This window comes from Peromyscus leucopus, chromosome 4 (genome assembly GCF_004664715.2).
Source record: "Peromyscus leucopus breed LL Stock chromosome 4, UCI_PerLeu_2.1, whole genome shotgun sequence".
Classification (NCBI taxonomy): Eukaryota; Metazoa; Chordata; class Mammalia; order Rodentia; family Cricetidae; genus Peromyscus; species Peromyscus leucopus.
This window is the reverse complement of record NC_051066.1, coordinates 35,603,385-35,623,053: the sequence shown is the minus strand read 5'-3', so window position 1 is coordinate 35,623,053 and position 19,669 is coordinate 35,603,385. Positions and strand designations below refer to the sequence as shown.

At 44.6% G+C, this 19,669-nt stretch overlaps 1 protein-coding gene and 1 long non-coding RNA gene across 3 annotated transcripts in view; one reads left to right on the top strand and one right to left on the bottom strand.

Moving 5' to 3' along the window:
- Positions 1 to 2,439: 2,439 nt before the first annotated feature.
- Positions 2,440 to 5,948, bottom strand: LOC114695835. Its single transcript, XR_003734927.2, has 2 exons — positions 5,597 to 5,948; positions 2,440 to 4,978 (listed from the first exon to the last, which is right to left on the bottom strand). It is a non-coding gene; the product is annotated as an uncharacterized LOC114695835 (long non-coding RNA).
- Positions 5,949 to 6,231: 283 nt separating this feature from the next.
- Positions 6,232 to 19,669, top strand: part of Acvr1 (activin A receptor type 1) — a 122,694-nt gene continuing 109,256 nt past the window's right edge. Inside the window, exon 1 of one of the 2 annotated variants that reach the window (XM_037204795.1) lies at positions 6,232 to 6,325. The gene's annotated coding sequence lies outside the window, so the exon portion shown is untranslated. The remainder of the gene's footprint in view (positions 6,326 to 19,669) is intronic. The other variant, XM_028873141.2, reaches the window with a different exon arrangement.

The following is a 19,669-nucleotide window of genomic DNA, read 5'->3' as shown; positions in this document are numbered from 1 at the left end:
TAAGATTCCATGACTGTCAGATCCTTTGAAAAATATGTGCATTTCTATTTTTATAATGTTTATTATTTCTGCTTATTAAAGTAATGCTATAGAATGACTGGAACACAGAGAGCTGGAAAGGGAGATCAGTGAGCGCATTTCTGATGTGCAGAAGGTGTTGTCTCCACATTGTGAGACGCGGACTCTGTAGCCCAGGCTTGCCTGCCACTCACTAGGTAGCCCCAACTGACCTCAAACTTGCAGCAATTCTGCTTCAGAGAGAAAGAGACACAGGGAGAAAAGAGTGTGGGGGTGGGGGAGGAAGGGAGGGAGGGAGGAAGAGAGAGAGGCACTCAATTTTTTGAAATATTTTTTCCTAGAATTGAGTGTGTGTGTGTGTGTGTGTGTGTGTGTGTGTTGATAGTGTCTTCCCCTGTTGCTTTCTACTGTAATTGTTGTTGTTGTTATTATTATTAATGAGACAGGGTCTCTCTATGTAATACTGGCTGTCTTGAAGCTTACTATGGATACCAGGCTGGCGTCAGATTCACAAGAACAGTCTGCCTCTGCCTCCCTAGTGTTGGGATTAAAGGTGTGTGCCATCACCCACAACACACAATTTTGGAACTGGGATCTCCCTGAATCCCAAATTCACATATTGGCTAGACTGGCTGACCAATGAGCTCCAGTGATCTTCCTGTCTCTGCTGGACCAGCGCTGGGGTTCCAGGGCCAGGTTCTTGATTTGATGCTGGGTTCTGAACTTAGGTCCTCATGCTTGCTCAGGAAACTACCCGCTGGGCCATCTCCCTCTTGCTCTGTTGTCCTTGGGTCTCTGTGAGAGGGAGAGGCACTTATGGAGGAGTTATGGAGTCAAAATGCTAGCTCTGCGGTATATTTTCAATTTAGAACTTATTGTTGGCATCTCCAAAGTTACAAGATGATGGTTATCCTCTTATGCAAATCCTTCTGGGTTTGATGCTTATTATTTTCTTAGTATAAATTCTTGAGGTAGAACTATAGTGTCAAAGGGTATAAATATTCTTAAGATGTTGATACATATCACCTAATTATCTTTTATAAATTGTTTTCCAGTTTGTAATTTCCTCAGCAACTGTGTCCTTTATTAAATCAATTTTGCCAACAGAAACATGCTTAATTACTGACAAAGATTGTGAAATAATTGCATGGGCTATTTTATTTGTATTTCCTTTTCTTCAGTATTCATTTATTCACTTATTCATTCACATTTAGTTATTTGTTTGTTTACTTTGAGACAGATTCTGCCAATGTAGTCCTGGAATTCCTTATGTAGACCAGGCTGGCCTTGAACTCACGGAGATCCTATCTCTGTCTCCCAAGTGACAGGATTAAAGGTATGCATCACTATGCCTGGTTCATTTTTTCTTCAGTTTCTCCAATTCTTAAAGGATAGACATTTTTGATTCTCACATATAATCATTTTGATTTTCATCACATTTGACTTTTAATTAAAGGGTCTATTTTGTTGATTTTAAGTTTTTTGTACATTAAAATTTTCAATCCCTTTGAATATGTGTTGTGAATAATTTCATTCTGTTTCCCCCTTATTTGATTATTCTTTGAACATTTTTGGGAAAAGTTTTACATGGTCAATTCAAATCAATTATCACTTATTCTATGTTTTCTATTTAGAAAGTAATTTTCTTTCTAAAAACAAGAATTTATTTACTCCTCTTTCAATTAATTCATGATTTAAAACAATTTAACTCTTATCTTGGTGGTGCTATGCAAGTGACTGGGAAAAAGGCTGAAGTAGTGGGTCCCTTGAGCTCTGAAGTTCTAGACCAACCTCCCCCTAACACACACACACACACACACACACACACACACACACACTATATATATATATATATACACTATATACATACATACATACATACATATATATATATTCCTTATATAAATATATAAATAGTTCAGAACTGATGTGAGCGGACACTAACAGAATTTTTCCAAAGTGCCTCAACATGGTTTCATAAACAATCCTTCCCCCAAGACTTTGCAACACTTTTTACCACAGTTGACCTCAGTTTATACACTGGTATGTGAGGAGGGACTGACTACATCAATGCCCAGCTTGAATAATGGACAGCCTCTGGATGTCCTGTGTGGTACCCACACTTCACTGAGTGCAGTAGCTGGCCAATAAATTCTCATATGAAATACACAAGTAATGAGTCACAGGTACACCTGAAAAATTTAAACAAACAAACAAACAACAAACAAACAAAACCCCAATGTTCTTGATGATTTTCACCGATTCCAATGTTCTTGACTATTTTTCACTGTTTCCATTTGGGAAGAAAGGTGCTAAGTCTGCCATTTTTAGTGGTCATTTTACCTTGAGTTTCTCTTCTATCTCACACTATTATGATCAAGTCATTTCCATCCTTAGATCATCATAGATTAGTTTTGTGGGTTTTTTTTTTTTTTTGGTCACTAAGACTAAATTTCATATCTCAAGGCCTTTTAGTTCATCATTCTCCAAAAATAGTTATGATGAACTGGGTCAGTTTTTCCTCACACTTGAATGATGTACAGACACCTTTAAAAGGCAAGAAAATGCCTATGGACTGCCAATTATACTATTTTTATTAAGATGTCACGGTCATTAGAGGTACATAACAAAATGGCTGTGATGTGGAATATGCACGATACTAATTAATTTTTAATATGACTTTCTTTTCAAACATTGTACTTACAGCAAAGACACAGATCTCCTGGATTAGAACTTGGTGTTGGGGCAGAAGAGCAAATGCCTTTATTCACGTCTGGCAACAGAAGCTAGAGACTGATTTCACTGTAAACCACATGGAACCCTCAACCCTCTTTCTCTAGGCCCTGTGAATGCTCACCCAGATCCCATTGCTCAATTTGAATGGGAATAGTCACTAACCTGGATGTCAGCTAATCTGCATATGTTTGAGACCATCATGTACCTATGGAACCAAAGGAAACCTGGGCGAATTATAAGCCCACTTAAAACACTTAAAATCACTTTCTTTAATGATAACATTTTGTTGAGCAGAAATGTCTATCCCCGTCACGAACATCATACCATTGCCTGAGAGGAGGAAGTGGTTTTTGTTTGCTTTTCTTTTTAGTTGTCTATCAGGACTTCATAGACCCAACACTGATTGAACAGACTATCAGAATCTGCTCATTGCTTCAACCATTAGCCTTGATTTTTCTTCTAGAATCTTTTAGAAGTTGAGCTGCAGCACACTATCAGGATCTCTCCCAACAATCCCAGTCCTGGAGCATGTTGCCAATACTATTTGAGAGAATTTGTTTTGGGAAGTTGGTAAGCCTAACAAAACTGATGTCTGCTTGATGCATTTAAATAAAACATGTTCTTTTATCCCATCATAAAATGTAAACTCTGGAACCAACAGAAAATGGCTTCAAGATACAAACGACTCAATTCAGATATCTAAATATTTTAAATGAAAAAAATTAAAAACATTACAATTTCTGGCATGTATTCCTAACAACTCTGGGTGTAAAAAGGATGTGGTTATTATTTGTAGGATTAAAAGCTTAACTATAAAAGTGAAGCTGTCTGCAAAATTTTATGGAATAAATCCCCCACATTTTATAGAAAAATAGCATACAGGACTCTTTGGTTGCTTAAGACCCTATTTCCTAATAGTTTTTGAAATCTGTTGACTTTTAGAAATGAACATGTTGATCTGGGCGTAAAGGAGGAGGATATGCAGAAAACAGAGGAGATGCCAATTCACAATGCAGCAGGCAGTTAATTAAGAGGAGTCAGGCTCCCTGAAACATATGACTGAGATTGGAGAAGCTTAGACTGACAGAAGATGTATTTCCTCCAAGTTACTTTAAGGGTGTGATTTTTTTTTTTCCACCAGGGTTAAATCAGTGGGTTGGCTTCTGGGATGGAGGTAGTAATTCTCAACAGGACAATTTTGTAATCCAGAGACATCTGGTTGTCACTATTGTGATGGGAGAGTTGTCCTATGGAATCTAGTGAGTAGCAGTCAAGGGTACTGCTAAATATATTTCAACATGTAGAATGGCAAATCAATTATCCAGCTCAAAGTACCAATAGTGCCAAAGTTGAGAAATCCTGGAATAAGGTTCCTAAGCCAGAGGGCTGCACCCTATGTGCACAGGGCTTGTGTGAAAAGCTGTATTCCAGTCTGTCCTCTTATCTTACACATATGCATGCACACACAAAGCACAGTACAAGGCCACAGGTACTACACGGAGTCCTCCCATATAGCCTCTTAGAACACCAGGGAGTCACAGGAGAGCTGACAGAAGGTTCTGCACTGAGCTAGTCACAGTAAGAACACATATGACAGTAGCTGTCCAAAGTAGGTCAAGCCTCCTCAATTCACCTATCTACCTTTTGGCAAGCCTTTATTAAACATCCACACATATCACCCCACCAGGTATGATGATATATACGGCAAACACAATCAAACCTGGTGCCTGACCTCATGGAGGGGACTATAAGTGTTTGGAGGGCTGTAAGCATACAACAGCTTGAAGAGGAAGCTGTACCACAGCCTCCCAAGACGGCCCACCATTTTCCCCTCTTAGGTTAAACGTGTGTCCAAGGTCAAAAACAGTGAGCAGCAAAGGCTGATACTTCAGCTGTCACCGAGGGCTCTGTTGTATTGTTTCATTGAGCAGGGGTAGGGATTGGTACTCTCGCCTTGATCTGACCTGGAGTTTCCTCTCCTGATCTCCACCAAATATAACTACAAGGCCCTTCCAATGAACATCCAAACACAAAAGAACCACCGAGCTTCTTGTCTTTTTGCTTAGACAACACCTGGAGGCTATTTTCTAGCTGCTCCTGGTGCATATGCCTGTGTTGCTAGCTCCACTGCAAACTCCTGCAGAGGCCAGATCTTCCATCTCCTTTGCAACCTTGTGCAGTGCTGCAGCCAGCGACCCAGTAAATGCCCTCTGCATGAAGGGACCTGCAGGGATAAAAAATACTTTATGGTTTTCCCATTTATTGGTGTCACGATTTTACTTTGCTTTGTGATAGGATTGTACATTATAAGCTTCTAAAGGGCAGAGAAAACGGCTTGGTGCTTCCACACACTAAGCGGGCACCATGCAAAATTTGATCCTTGCATGCCTTTTTTTTTTTGATGCTCCGGATAATATTAGCACACTGGGGTGTTTTTGTGTATCTAAGGACCGAGGTTGTCAGCCTCTCTGCGGCGGGGAATGTTCCATCCTTCCTACTGTAAGCTCCCATGGCGCCTAGGACAGGGCGGGTGGGATTATTGCAGAAGCCCCCTTCCCCTTCCGACTTGCTTATTTTTATTACCAAGGAAGCAGACTGCGAAAATGGCAAACGCTTGCATAACCCCAGACCCTGCGAGGAAATGAGCAGAGTGGAAAGGGAAGGGGATCAGCAGGCAGGACAGCGATGGCCTGGCCAAGGCGGAGCATTGAACATCCACCCCTCTGCCAGACGCGCAGGGTTGGAGATGAGTGCCGGAGCCCCCGCAGTCCCCGGCTAGGCTGCCTGCCGCTCACCCGCCCCGCGCCCCGGGAGCTGTCCAGACGGCCCCGCCCGCGCCTACCTGGCCGCTCCCCGCGCCGCGCCGCGCTCCTCCCCCCGCGTCCCGCCAGCCCTGCTCGTAGCAGCCCTCAGCCCGGGCGGCTCGAGGGGTCGGGGGTCGGGGCGGCGAGCGGGCGCGGCTAAGCTGGCGGGCTCCCCGGGGCCGGGCGCCTGCAGGGGGCGCGAGGAGCGCCCCGCCCCGCCGCCGGCCCTCTCCCTCCCGGCTCCCTGGATCCGCGCCGGGAGGAAATGATGTGTTGCTGCCTGGTTAATCACAGCTCCAGACACTCATTGGCCGAGCGCTCCGCAGCCACTTCCTCCTCCTCCTCCTCCCGCTCCTCCCGCTCCAGCTCCCGGTCGCCGCCGCCGCCGCCGCCGCCCCAAGCGCTGGGGGAACTTTGCCGCCGCCGGCTCCCCGCCGCCCCGGCCGAGCCCCGCGTCGCCGCAAGTTTCCTCCGCCCTCCTCCCGCCCTCCGCCTCCCGCCCCGCGCCAGTCGTCTTCCCGGCTCCAGCCCGGTGCCTGCCTCCAGCCTGCGCCCCGGCTCCGTGGCCGCCTGCCTCCCGCCCGTGCCGCGTCGCGCTGCGCTCCGCCGCCGCCGGGGCCACCCGCCCGCGGCCCGCGGAGTTCCGGGCTCCTCGCCGGCTGCAGCGCCCCGCCCCGCCCCGCGCCTCCCGCGCCGCCCTGCAGCGCCCCGCCGCCTCGCGTTCTCCGCCTCCCCGGGTTCAGCACCCGGCCGCCGCTGGACCAGAGGTGAGGACAGGTCGCCGGCCGCGCCGCCGGAACCGGGAGAACCGAAGGAGGAGGGAACCTAGCCGGAGGCGAAGCCGGGATCGGGGGTGGAGGGTGGGCGTCTCGGTGCCTCCCCCTCGCTTTCATTCTTTCTCCGGCAAGCTGCGTGCCCTCTCGACAGGGGGAAGCCGCGGCGGAACGAAACTGTCTTGCTTAGGGCCTCGGCTGCGGGTGGGATCCGGGGAGGGCAGAGGCTTGGAGCTGGGGGGCTCGGGTGTGCGTAGGGTGAACTCCTGCAGGGTGTGCTCCTCGGACTTATAAATCGATCTGGCCTCCCAGCCCCGGGCTCACCTTCCAAGCTGAGCTTGGCAGACTAAAGAGATTGGCGAGTCACCCCCACCCTCAAAATATCCATCCCTTCCAAGAGGAATTTTCTGCTGGAGAGACAGCCAATAAACTCTGTTCAACTCCCTCCCTCCCTCTGTCCTTCCTAGCTGCAGTTTCAAAAAGCTTCAAAGCCAGGAATGTGGGATTCATCTTCCGATCCCCAGAAGGCAGATGTGGTTACAGATGTTGCACGGTACTTTGCCAAGTTTAAAACCCTTCCTTCAACACTAACCAAAACAGCGAGGCTAGAACCTTGGGCACTCTGGGGGAGAATTGTGGGCCTCTGGGGCCACTGCATGCATGGACTTCCGTCTGGTTCAGAGACTGGCTTGGCTCTGTCCAGTTTGTGCCAGATACATCTCTCAGCCTTACCTACCTCCCTTTACCCCTGAAGTTCTGAACAACCTTTGCATGGCAGAAGAGCCGTGGAGGAAGCTTCTTGGGGGTGTGTGTGTGGGGGGGAACCCATCCATTTTGTAGCAGAAGAAAAGTATTGGTAAAAAGTTGTCATTAATTTGGTGTTTGGAGGGAGGCAGACTGTAATGCAGTGGATTTGTTCTCTTTATTGGCTTTTCTTCTTTGCGGTTTTTGCGAATGGTGTGAGATGATGGGAAACGTCTCTGGTCCCATACATGTTTAATGAAATTGCATATGTTTGTATTTATGTTTGCATAGGTATATAATTTTGGGGGGAAGAAAAATCCCCAAATGGAGACATAACCCAGTGATTTTAAAGAAACCTGTTCCTGAGAGGCAGACTGCTCTGACAGCCCAAGGGAGGCGGTGGTAAAAAATAGACACCACCTCCCTTTTCCCCAAAAAATTCTTCCTGGAAAGGTGGTGTTAAGAAACTTCAGAGATGGGCTGATCCAAGTGGCGGGCCTTAAATGGAAACACTATAGTATGTCCTGGCACTAGCCTCTGGAGGTGGGTTGCTGGCCAGGGGCCCAGGCTTGGGCAGGCGGCAGACACTAGACTTGTGCTGACCTCAGACACTGCCTTTCCACACAGCTCTACAGTTGGCACACTGCTTAAGTAGGAAACCCAGGCCTCACCCATGTCACTCATGGAGACAGTGCGGTCACAAGGTTATTTTAAGTCTGGATAGGGTCTGGATTACCATCCTACGATCAACTCCCTTGTTTTGGGATTTGGTTACTTTTGTTTTCTGTCCTGGGGTTGATGAACGGAGGTGTTCTGAGCTGAGAGCCCTGGGTTGCTGTCCTTTTGTAATGGGTCAGAGCATCTCTGCTGCCGTGGTATATGTGAACCCTGAAAGGTGATGAGTGATGGTGAGATAAACCCTGGCTAGACGGCAAAGATCAAGGGCCGGCATGGGCATGCACCGCCTTTGTGTTCTCTCTGCAACTGTGTTGCTGAGTTTTGCTTGAAACAGAGAGTGGTTTTAGATCAAACTTGAGCGAGATAATAGTCTTAACAACTTTTGCACGTTGGACTAGAGTGATCACTTGAATCTGAATAAATTTCTTGTAATTGCTAAGTAATTACGGAGAATATTAAGGATGCGGAGTTAAAAATGCCATATTCAGGAATGTAATGCGTTTCAGGAGTGAGGAACTTAATTTGATTAATAGCATTGTAATGAGTGCCCTCCCCTCCAAACTGGTAATTTACCAAGTTTTCTTCCTGTACTCAAGCAACGGGGACGGGTGACCGTGACTGAATTGGTAAATAGAGGATCTCTTACTCAAACTTCTTGTCTTCTCAAGGTTGGACTGTGGACTTGGTCATGATAGGCTTCTAGGTATTCCTTAAGGTTGGATGGAGTACTCAGCAGAGCCGAGGCAGTGACAGGACCGAAATGGATTTGAAAAATGATCTTACTCTCCAAGGTCACAAAGTAAAGAAGGAATCAATGCTGGGACCTGATCGCTCCTCTGTGGCTCAGCTTGGCTCCTTGGCTCCTTATATCGTGATTCATTTACGTGTGATCAGATCTCATGTCCAGCTCATTAGGAGTTGTGGAGAGGCAAAGCATCCGTGGGGGCCAAACCCTTTGATGTGTTCAGGTAGTGATAGGATGATTGGATGTGCTGAGTATGAGCCACGCAGCATGCCCCGCCTCCTCGTGAACACGTTGCACATTTTAACACGTGCTCTTCTCCGGTAGGAAACTGAGGCTCGGCAGATTACGGCTGTGGAGTTAGTATTTGACTTAGGCTTCAGTGGGGCTTCAGAACACATGTCTCAGGCTTTTGTTGCCAGTGATCGCCGCCAAACTTGCTTGCAGCAGCTCAGTCTCACTTACCTTTAATTATTGCATGCTGTGCTTCTTCTGTTATTTATTTTTATTTTATGTTTATGGGTGTTTGGCCTGCATGTATGTCTGTATACCTCATGCAGTGTCTGTGCAGGCCAGAAGAGGGTGTTGAATCCCCTGGAACTGGAGTTATAGACTCTTGCTAGCTGCCGTGTAGATGCTGGGAATTGAACCTGGGTCCTCTGGAAGATCAGCCAGTGTTCTTACCCTCTAAGCCATCTCTCCAGCCCCTTTTAATATTTTTCTTAAAAGAAAAAAATCCAGTAATTTAAAAACACCATCTTTTAAGAATCAGCAGCTTATTGGTTAAAAAACAAGGATATCATGAAGATAGAATCTTATTTATACCTAACCCTCAAGTGCAGGATAGTTACTATCTGGTATGTGTGTGCTGCAGGGGCCTGGGATAAGGACGAAGAAGGTCACACTATTGGTGACATTCAGATTTTTTGATTAGGTATTGAGTTCATGGGTGCTGATTTTAGTTTTACACTTTATAAGCTACATACATGATACAGTTTTTTTTTTCTATGAAATGATGAAGAAAATTAAACATAGTAATTAGCATAATGATTACTTGGGGGGGGGATATTTCACTGCACTTTGCTGACTGTAGCCCATAACTTGCCGCCTTGCATGAAGGAGACACCTTTACTATTGGCTGGTTGACAAAACCATGGATAATCACTTTAGAGCTGATGCACCGCGTAGGGCTGAGATATTGCCCCTTCTCTGTTTTCTGCTCCTCACACTCTCATTCCCCATCTCTCGAGTGCAGGGACAGCTTGGGCTTTGCTGGGAGGCATGGCTGTACAGCAGCTGGCACCCTTCAGTGTCACCTTGTTTTGTATATCTAGTCGCGGGGATGGGGCACAGGATGCAGTCACAAAGCATTTACGCGCTTTTGTGTTTTTAGTGCGGCGGTGAGATGACCACTCAGGACTGGAGGTGCTTTTAAGTTAGAGCAGTGCCTGGGTAAAGTGTTAACAACGTTAAGCTGGGAAGGCTGGGAAACGAAGCCATCTGAGATTTTAATTGGAATCCACAGTCTCCTGTGTTGTTTTCCCAAGCAAGTTTTGGGCACTGTGGCTTTATTCCTGGAAATGAGGATTTGGAATTAGGTTTCCTGGTACAGAATGCCTTCTTTGATCTTTTGGAATGAAGACTTGGTGTCCTGCACCTGCCCCCCCCCCTTCTAGCTCAGAAGATCCAAAGTGAAGATTGACCTCTTTTTTTTTAAAAAAGCCATTGGTGATAGACTGCATGTGCGTGTCCTGCTAGTTTATGAATCAGAAACCCGGGGGACTGGAGAGATGGCTCAGCAATTAAGAGCACTGACTGCTTTTCCAGAGGATCTGGGTTCAATTCCCAGCATCCACATGGCAGGTCACAACTGTCTGTAACTCTAGTTCCAGGGGACCCAACACCCATGGCAAAACAGCAACACACACACACACACACACACACACACACACACACACACACACACACACAGAGTCAGAAGCCCCAAACTAGGATTTATCTGTTGCAAAAGACAGTATAATTGAAGACTCTGTTGGAGAGGGCTTCCTGGAATTGGTTCGGTTGGTGCACCCTGGCTTTTAGTTGAGATGGAAGGTGGTTTTGTACCCCCCCCCCAAACTAACTAATAAGAGACCCACCAGGAAAAAAAGAAAAAGGGAGGCATCGGATGTAGCCTAGTGCTTCAAGCCCCTGCTTGAACTAGCGTAGGGGCAGGGAGAAGAAAAGAGCTTCTCTGATAAAAATGAGCACATCCACCTCCCCTAATACTCACAACCACTCTCCCAGGCAGGGGTGGGAATCTGAGCTTGTTTGTGAGAATCTTCCCTGATCCTGAGAGCTTTGTTTGCCAAAGTTTCCACTGCTTCATTGTTTGACTTTGGGGTTTTCGGTCTCAGACCAACATTCCACTTTGCCCATTAGGGGTTGCTTCACTGTTTACTCTGGGTGTTTGGCCTTTATTTCAGTGACTGGGAAAGTCATTTCAGATTTCTCTCTTTCTAAGTTTTGTGGCGATACATGTAGTAGCTGAAGGTTATTTGGGGGCATAGGGTGAAGTCAGGGGCCATAGCACAGATGTCCTGATGGGTCTCAGAGGCCAGCTCTCCACCCACTCGAAGGCCCGACCTTGACTGATCTGGCCCTCTCTCACCTTTCCCTTTCTTTGGGGAAAGCCAGACCCCTCAGGGGTCAGAGAAATCCCATTGCAAGGGAGAATGCGTCTGCTTTGCTCAGCCCTATCATCTTCTACCATTGTATCAGCTCCACTCCTCCCCTTGAGTCTCGATTCATCTCTTCAAGTTATAGAGCTGACAGTTATTCATCTTTCCTTTTATTCTTTCCATGTGATTCATTCCCTTTCACTGACTTCAAACCTTCTCAGTTGTCTCACTGGCTGCTCTGAAGGCAAGAACTGTGTCTTACTTATCTTTTGCATACCTTGTATATCTAACCCAATACTAGACCATAAAACCAACACTTTTTTTTGGATAAATTTTAAAGAATTATTTTAGTTTTACTTATGTATTTGTGAGTTTGTGTGAATGGCTGTGTGTATGTGCACATGAGTGCAGGTGCCTTCGAAGTCCAGAAGAGGGCAGCAGATCCTCTGGAGCTGGATTACAGATGGTTGTGGGCTGTCTAATGTGGATGCTGGGAACCAACTTTGGGTCTTGTATAAGAGCACTATGTGCTTTTAACTGTTGAGTCTCTCTCTAGCAACAGTGATTTTTTTTTTTAAATTCTGAGAGAGTGAATGGTTGACTGCATGTTATGGATGTAAAGGGACTCTGTCATTTAAGAAAAGGGGACAGCACAGAGAAGATAACAAACTTGATACCAGGTCCCTAAGCATGGATGGGAAACAGGTAGAAGACATACTAGAGGAAGAAACTTCATTTAGTACCCCTGTCCTGTTTTTATCTCTGTGCTGATAATTGAACCCAGTGCCTCACTCCTGATAATGTGCTCTATGGCCAATTCCCCCTTTTTACACTTGGCTGCAGCTTGTACTTAGTAAATTCAGGAAATGTTTATTTATTTATTTTTAAATTTTTTCTTTTCCTTTTTTTTTTTTTTTTTTTTTTTTTTTTGCTTTTTCGAGGTAGGGTTTCTCTGTGTAGCTTTGGTGCCTGTCCTGGATCTCTCACTCTGTAGACCAGGCTGGCCTCAAACTCACAGGGATCTGCCTGGCTCTGCCTCTTGAGTGCTGGGATTAAAGTTGTGCACAACCACCCCCTGACAGGGAGACACTTTTATTTTGGGGAAGAATATTTTAACTCATTTTTTTGTTTCCATCATAGCAAAGAATCCTGCATTAATGTGGGGCTCAAATGCTTGGTTAATTTGAGCCCTTTGTTCTGATTTTCTCTTGTGGCAAGTGTGCCTTCCTAAAGAATGGACAGTAAAGACAGAATACTAGTCAATGCTTATGTCAGAGGTGAAAGAATGTGGACAGGCCAGGTGGTGGTGGCGCACACCTTTAATCCCAGCACTTGGGAGGCAGAGGCAGGTGGATCTCTTGTTTGAGGCCAGTCTGGTCTACAAAGCGAGTTCCAGGAAAGGCGCAAAGCTACACAGAGAAACCCTGTCTTAAAAAAAAAGGGCAATGAAAAGAATGTGGACAACCTTTTTGGAAAATGTGTAGTGTCCAAAGTAAACTCCTCTTTACCACATTTTAAGGGCTGAATTTGGTGAACATAACCACAAGGAACTGTTCAGCCTGAACACTTGTTGACTGGGCAGTTTGGTGACCCATGAAAGCCAGTATTGGCCATTCATGGTTACAGTGCAGCATGGCTGCCATTGAAAAACAAGATTGCTCTAGGTTTAGCTGATAGAAGAGCTGTTGATTGTGTGTATGTGCACATGAGTGCAGATGCCTTCGACGTCCAGAAGAGGGCATCAGATCCTCTGGAGCTGGATTACAGATGGTTGTGGGCTGTCTAATGTGGATGCTGGTAACCCACTTTGGGTCCTGTGTAAGAGCACTACATGCTCTTAGCTGCTGAGTCTCTCTCTAGCAACTGTGTTTTTTTTTTTTTTTTTTTTAAACGCTGAGAGAATCAATGGATAAACTGCATGTTGTAGATGTAAAGGGACTCTGTCATTTAAGAAAAGGGGAAAGCACAGAGAAAATAACAAACTTATAAACCATATAAACTTATAAAACCTTGAGTTTTGTAAGAAATAGACTGATGGAATAAAGGAAGGTGTGGGGGTTGATGGTGCTGAGGCTGGGATGGGAGAGGGGATACTGTTTGGAGTGTGCAGCCTGTGGGTAATGTGTGATGAAAGGAACGTGAGAAGTGTTTTGGAATACCCAGGTTCTGACTCTTACTCACTTGCCGCTCTTTCAGTGAAAGTATCATGTGGTCAGCTACTGTCCGGAGACAATGCTGCTTATCAGTGGATGTTACCAAGAATGCCGGGGCACTTGAGTTGTATCTCTTTCCTTGGTTCCAGGGACTTAGACGAGACAGCTAGGCCTAGGAATAGAGAGGTAGGGGGAAAAGGGACAGGTGGTTGGTTATACATTTTTTCAAAGAAGAAAAATGGTGAGGGACAAGTGGACTCAATATTTTTCATGTGGTTTTTCAACGGGAAGAATCTGAGCCGTTGTGGGCAACAGGGGCTGGAAGAAGTATCTTCCGAGTATGGTCCAAGAGAAGTGGAGCAGCTCGTTCTGGAGATGGAACATTAGGTAAACATGAATGCCCAGTGTCAGTGTTTTCCAAAGACTCTTGACTCCCAGAGAGACATTTTCCATTATGGTCTGGTACACACACACTTGCACACATGCATATTAGAAATGAGGTTGAATTACAGGTTTCACTAGACTATATTGTAATGCTTTCTAATTTCTATTCAATTTTTATTTAAAAATTCTGATCTCTATCTACTAAATTGATTTCAAAACTTGCTAATGGTTCCTAATCAGCAGTTAGAAAAAAAAAAAAAGTGTTCTGTTCCAGGTATTGTGGAAATTAGCCTTAATTTGTTTATTGAATAGTTGCTAATCTGAATGAGTATTTTGTCAGTTTTTTTTTTTTTTGGCATGAATTTTAGTCATTCTACAGAAAGCCTCCACTTCTATCCTTCTCCCACCAATTTCTTTTCTTAGTGCAAGAATTTTTGCCTTTCTTTCAAATCAGATGGAAAGGACTAATGTGGGCCTTGCTGAGCCCCACCAGCATCGGAGATGGGACTGATTAATTCGAACTGTGCAGGAGCCCTCGGCTCTCTGTTTATGGAGGTCATATTTGAATTAGGTGGTTGCTTTCTGTTAAGAGGCAAGCAGGAGCATCCACCTGCTCACACCGGAAACATGGGAATGAAGTTTGGACAATGACTCCATGTATTACTCAGAAGTGAAAAAAATGAGAGGTTAGCTGCTGGTATAAACCATCCATCCATGGTCGTTATCTTTACTAGGAAAATCTTCCTGCATTCTGGCTCCTTCTTTTGCCTCTTTGCTCTCCATTTACTGCGTGTTCCTCAAGTCTCCCTGTACTTGGGCTGAGCCTGAAACTCAGTAAAACCAATTAGATGTGAAGGAATTCTTGAGGGGAATCACACATCTACTGTAAGAAGCAGAGTGCTAACTATCTTGGTCAGAAGGTGTGGAGAGACAAGATCAACCCAACACCATTACGGAGGTGGCTGTTTGGCTAGCCTCGGACAGTGGTGTCATTTTGATGTTATCATCATGGCAGGTATGTGTGTAGTTGTGAGATGGGCAGGATTCCGAAAATAGGGAATGGTGTTAGTCAGTAGGAGGTAGTAGGTTTTCTGTAGGAGCCAGGTTGAACACGGGGTTGACTGGACACATTTTCAATCACTGGATCGGGTTTTACGTCTTGAGATGCTGTATCTCAGGAGAACATCCAGGACCTGGGAAAACAGCAAGGTACAGTCCCTGTAACGTACCTTGACGGGGTGGAGTATGCAAGGTGAGAACCAGAGAAAGAAGTAAGAAAGGGTAACATGGTACCTTGTGGTTTCCTGGGATGCTGGATAGATGGCTAAGATAATGCATGGAAAGCAGGCCTTGGGCTGTGGATATGGTAGAGTTGATAGTGTTATCTAACATGTACCAAAAACCCCTGGGTTTGACCTCTGACACTTATTCCAGCACTTGAGAGGTGGAGGAGGACCAGAAGTTCGAGTCATCCTCAACCACATAGGGAGTTTGATGCCAGCCTAGGATACATGAAACTCTGTCTTCAGAAGCTAAAAGGAATCTGGCCTTAAGCAAGCCATACTGTGTCAGCTCATTGAAAACTCAAAGCCACTTGAAATCCCTTCTCCTGCTAGCCCCACTCTGCAGAAGAAGGGACTGAAACCCACGGGACACATGGCAGGCCTGAGGTCACACATCTGAGCTTGAACCCAGGCTATCCAGGTCACCATGATTTTTGTTGCAGGTAAAACTAGAAGTAGAAACTGATAGTCCTCAGGTTAGTGCGCCTCGGAGACATGTCGTGGTTGCTACTGTATTTTAAACATTTCTTAGAAGGTTACCATTATTGAAAATGAGGACATTTCCCATTAAAATAGCCCAACTTCCATTTGTTCTTATGACCTAAAATACTGCTAACACCTTGACCCTGTTCCTGGAGGAAGCTGCGAAAGCCACTTGTCGTTGTCTGAAGGGATATGGGGTCTGAGTTTGCCTCTGTCTCAGCTCACCCCATTTTCTCCGAGACCCTGACATCTGCTAAAACTTCTTATATCCCTTTCGTGTGCTGCGTTTTTAAGACCCCTCCCTAACCTGCATGGTTCCTCCTACACACCAATTGCACTGTCCCTGTAGCTGTGTGAACTTGAGATCCCCACTCTGTCAGCCTCTAGATGATTTGTTTAGTAGTGAGGGTTTATTTCCCAGAAGCCAGGAGGAAACAGTCATACTAGATGGAAGAGGTTTTTGGTTTGGGGCTGGAGACAGAGTTTGTTGAATAACTCACTTGTGATGGGAAGGAGGGTGGGGTCTGAGTAAAAGTATCTGACTTACGGAAAGTGCATGGCTGGGGTAATGGTGCTGATCTTAAAAGAAAGTGTAAACAAGAGTAGCTTGTTTGGAATGGGTCGAGGTGCTGGTGGAGCAAGGGCATGGTGGAGGGTTTACTTCAGCCCTGCGAGAAGGTAAGGATCTAGCACTAGAATCCTGGAGGTGAGGGTTTGGGGCTTTGGCTTTTATTTTGCTTGGATCTGTATCCCTGCTTGGTGAGAGGATGAATGTGGGGGCGGTTCCTTTTGGGAATGGGGAGAAGTGGCCCCAGGTGTCCACCACAAAATGAACCCCCGGGGCAAACAGTTCAGAGTTTCTTATTGACTTTTTGGGGTCAAGCGTCATGCCTCCCAGATGAATTAAATGTTTATTCTAATGAAGGAATAAACTCCACAGTTCCACTTTGCAACATGGGAAACTGATAAGCATCTTTTCATAGACTCAGAGGCAGGTGGCCGCTGTCTTTGATGGATGATACCTGTACGTTACACGTGTGCTTTCCTTAGGTGAAACTGATTCTGTGACTTTCAAGTTTTAATTTAAAAATATTTATTTATCTTTGTATCATAGGTCATAGAAGAAGAGCTTATTGAGTCTCAAGATGGGGAAAAGTGCTAGAGGGTAATGACTGTCTGCTGAGGTTTTATTCTGGCTTCTAGCTAGGAATGGAATGTCCTTTAACAAATCCAGGTGAATCCATCCCTCCACCTCCGCTCTGTTTGCTTCAGATTCCATCCAGTTTACTGTTTCTTAATTAGCTGGGTCCACCTCCGTTACAGGGTCTTCTCCACCTAGCTGCCTTTTGATCCCCAAAGGTCTGGACATTTTATGAGCAGGTGGGGTGACTCTGGCTCAGATGTGGGTGCTGCTCATGGAAACCTTTCAGGAATTTGCCTCTTCTCATAGACACTCAACTCCTTTTGGGGACATACAGCTCTGATTTAAAAAAATTAAGTTAACCTTTTTATTTTTAACTTACATGTATCTTTACCTCACATGTGCACATTACAGGTGTACCTGTACATACACGTGTTTCCTTGGGTTTGGGTCATACTTACGTTTTGGTAGTTTATGTTGTGAATGGAATGCATGTACATGCTACAAAGCATGAAGGAAAGGAGAATCCAGCAAAAAGTACTTTTTGTACCTCTACCTCCTGTTTTCCCTTATTGAAGGAAAGGTATTCAGAGGAATTGTTGGGGGGAGTACAGCTCAATTCAAGAGTACTTGTCTAGCGTAGGGAAGACCCCAGCTTTAATCCCCAGGACCCAAAAGAAGAAGAAAAAAAAAAAACCCAAGTTATCTATTCTCTCAGTGATAACATTCAATTACATTTACAGTCAAATCTTAATGGTGGCTTGTTTATTGGAGACAGAATCTTGCCGGGGCTCCCAGAATGGCTTGGAGTCATTTTGCAGGAGCCTCCTAGGTAGCAGGAACTCCAGGTGTCCACCACCAATCTGACTCGGAATGTTTTTTGTGTCTCTGTGTGTTGTTCCTTGCAGGCATTTCAATTCTCTACCTGTTTTTGTTTCGTTTGTTCGTTTTTGTTTACTTAACAAGTCTTGGAAAGCTTCCTCAATTAGTATGAACAAAGTAGCCGCTTATTTTATTTGCCTTTTCCGGCTTGCAGTGCTGAGGATTGAACCCTCGCTCACCCTGTGTGTGCTAGGTGAACATGTCTCTGCGCTACACCTCTCGCCCAGCCTCCTGCTTTGGAACGCCTTGGATTATGTACTGTGATTTATGTGATTTTGCTTCAGACAACATTGTGCATTGTGGTATTGCAGTGACTGAGTTTACGTATGCAGAACTGCAGTGACTGTTTATGTATGCAGTATTGCATTGACTGTGTTTATGTGTGCAATTGTCCCCCATTATCCATGGCTTTTGCTCCCCGCTTTCAGTTGTCAGTGCTTGACTGTGGTCTGAAAATATTTCATGGAAGGTTCCAGAAATAAGTTTGTAAATTTAAAATGACTTTTATTATACCATATTATTTTAATTATTTTGTTTTATTATTAGTGTTAATCTTTTCTTCTGTGTGGTCTGTAAATTGCACTTTATCATGGGCATGTACGTACTAGAGAGAACTGGAGTTTGCGTAGTTTCAGTACTCTCCATGGAAAGTGCCCATGGGGTGTCTTGGAAGGTACCCCCTTGAGGGTGGGGAGCACCACTGTGTACTGACCATCTGTGTCTGGATAGCTTGATTTACTAATTCCTTTCCTAGACAAACGGGAATAAGTAGCAAAGATTGCTATTTGCTTTGTAAATTTCATATAGTTGCAGCACGAGTCAGGCTTTTCGTCTGTGTTTGTGAAGCACAATGCATGGCCAGAATGGAGGGTCCAAGGACCCACCCTGTCTGCTTTCGCTGAAAGCCAGCTCTGTGGTCAGAGAAAGTCATTTTATTTTCAGTGTTTTCCTGTCTGTCAAGGAAGGCAGAGGCTTGGTTCTTCCTACCGTTAAATAATTCTCTAGTCTCTCTTTTTTGGTCTTTCCAGTAAATGGAGTCTGGTGATTTTTTTTTTTTTTCCCCTATGTAAGTTCTAGTCTGTGAATAACTGTGGGCTTTGGAAGCCTTGCAAACCACAGCTTTACTTTGATTGTTTTAAAGCATGTCTGCCTATGCTTTATGTTAAAAGCAGAGCTTATATGGCTGATGGCTGAATTTTTTAAAAAAATATTGTGAGTGATAAGTAAGCATTTAGTGACCAAGAAACTCATATAGTCAGCTTTTTATTATTGATCACGAGTAGAGACAATGGATTTTTATACTTAGAGAAAAAGTTTCATTTTTAATAGCTTTAAAAAAAAAAAGCAATGGGCGGGTGATGAACAGTCTATAAGAAACAGCAGAATTTTATTCATGATTATGGAGCAGACTAGAGGAGATTGCTTTTGATCATTTTGTAAGATGAAAAAGGTAAAATAAGATTTATTGTTGAAGGATTTAGTCTGCTTTCTTTTTCTTTGTGGTGCTGGGACTAGAACCCAGGGCCTGTGTAAACCAGGAAGAGCTCCATGGCTGAAGTACAGCTGTAGGGTTTAGGACAGTCGCTGTGTTTAATAATGTCACTGACTCCTTTGCACTTACCAAACTAGATATATCTAAAATTTTAAACACATATAACATGATATAAAATTCGTATTTGTTCTCTGTACTGAATTTCCCCTTTAGGATTGATTCCTGCAGCCAAGCGTCACATTTGATTTTTTCATTTGATCCACTTGGAATTTTTGGATTGCTAGTATAAACTTTTTTCTAGAACATTTTTGAGCCCTTGATTGCTTTTTTTTTTTTTTTTGCATTTACTAAACCTCTTTCCATATACAATAAGTTTTATTTATATTCGTAAAATTGAATCATATGCAATCACTAAAACTATGACTTTAGATGAATATTCATGGATACATCATACATTTTTTGGGGGAGATAGGGTCTCTTTATGTAGTCTTAGCAGGCCTGGAACTTGCAGGGATCTTCCTGCCTCTGCCTCCAGTGCTGGGGGTATCGGTATTTGCCATCATGGCCAGCTACGGATCATAGCTTGGATTTTCCTTAGTACCTTTTAGATTTCTGGTTCTGAAGCTGTGACATAAAGGGGGAAAAGAGCTAGTAGGGAGTACACTGTCACAGTGGCAGCAGGCACCTCAGTGCTGT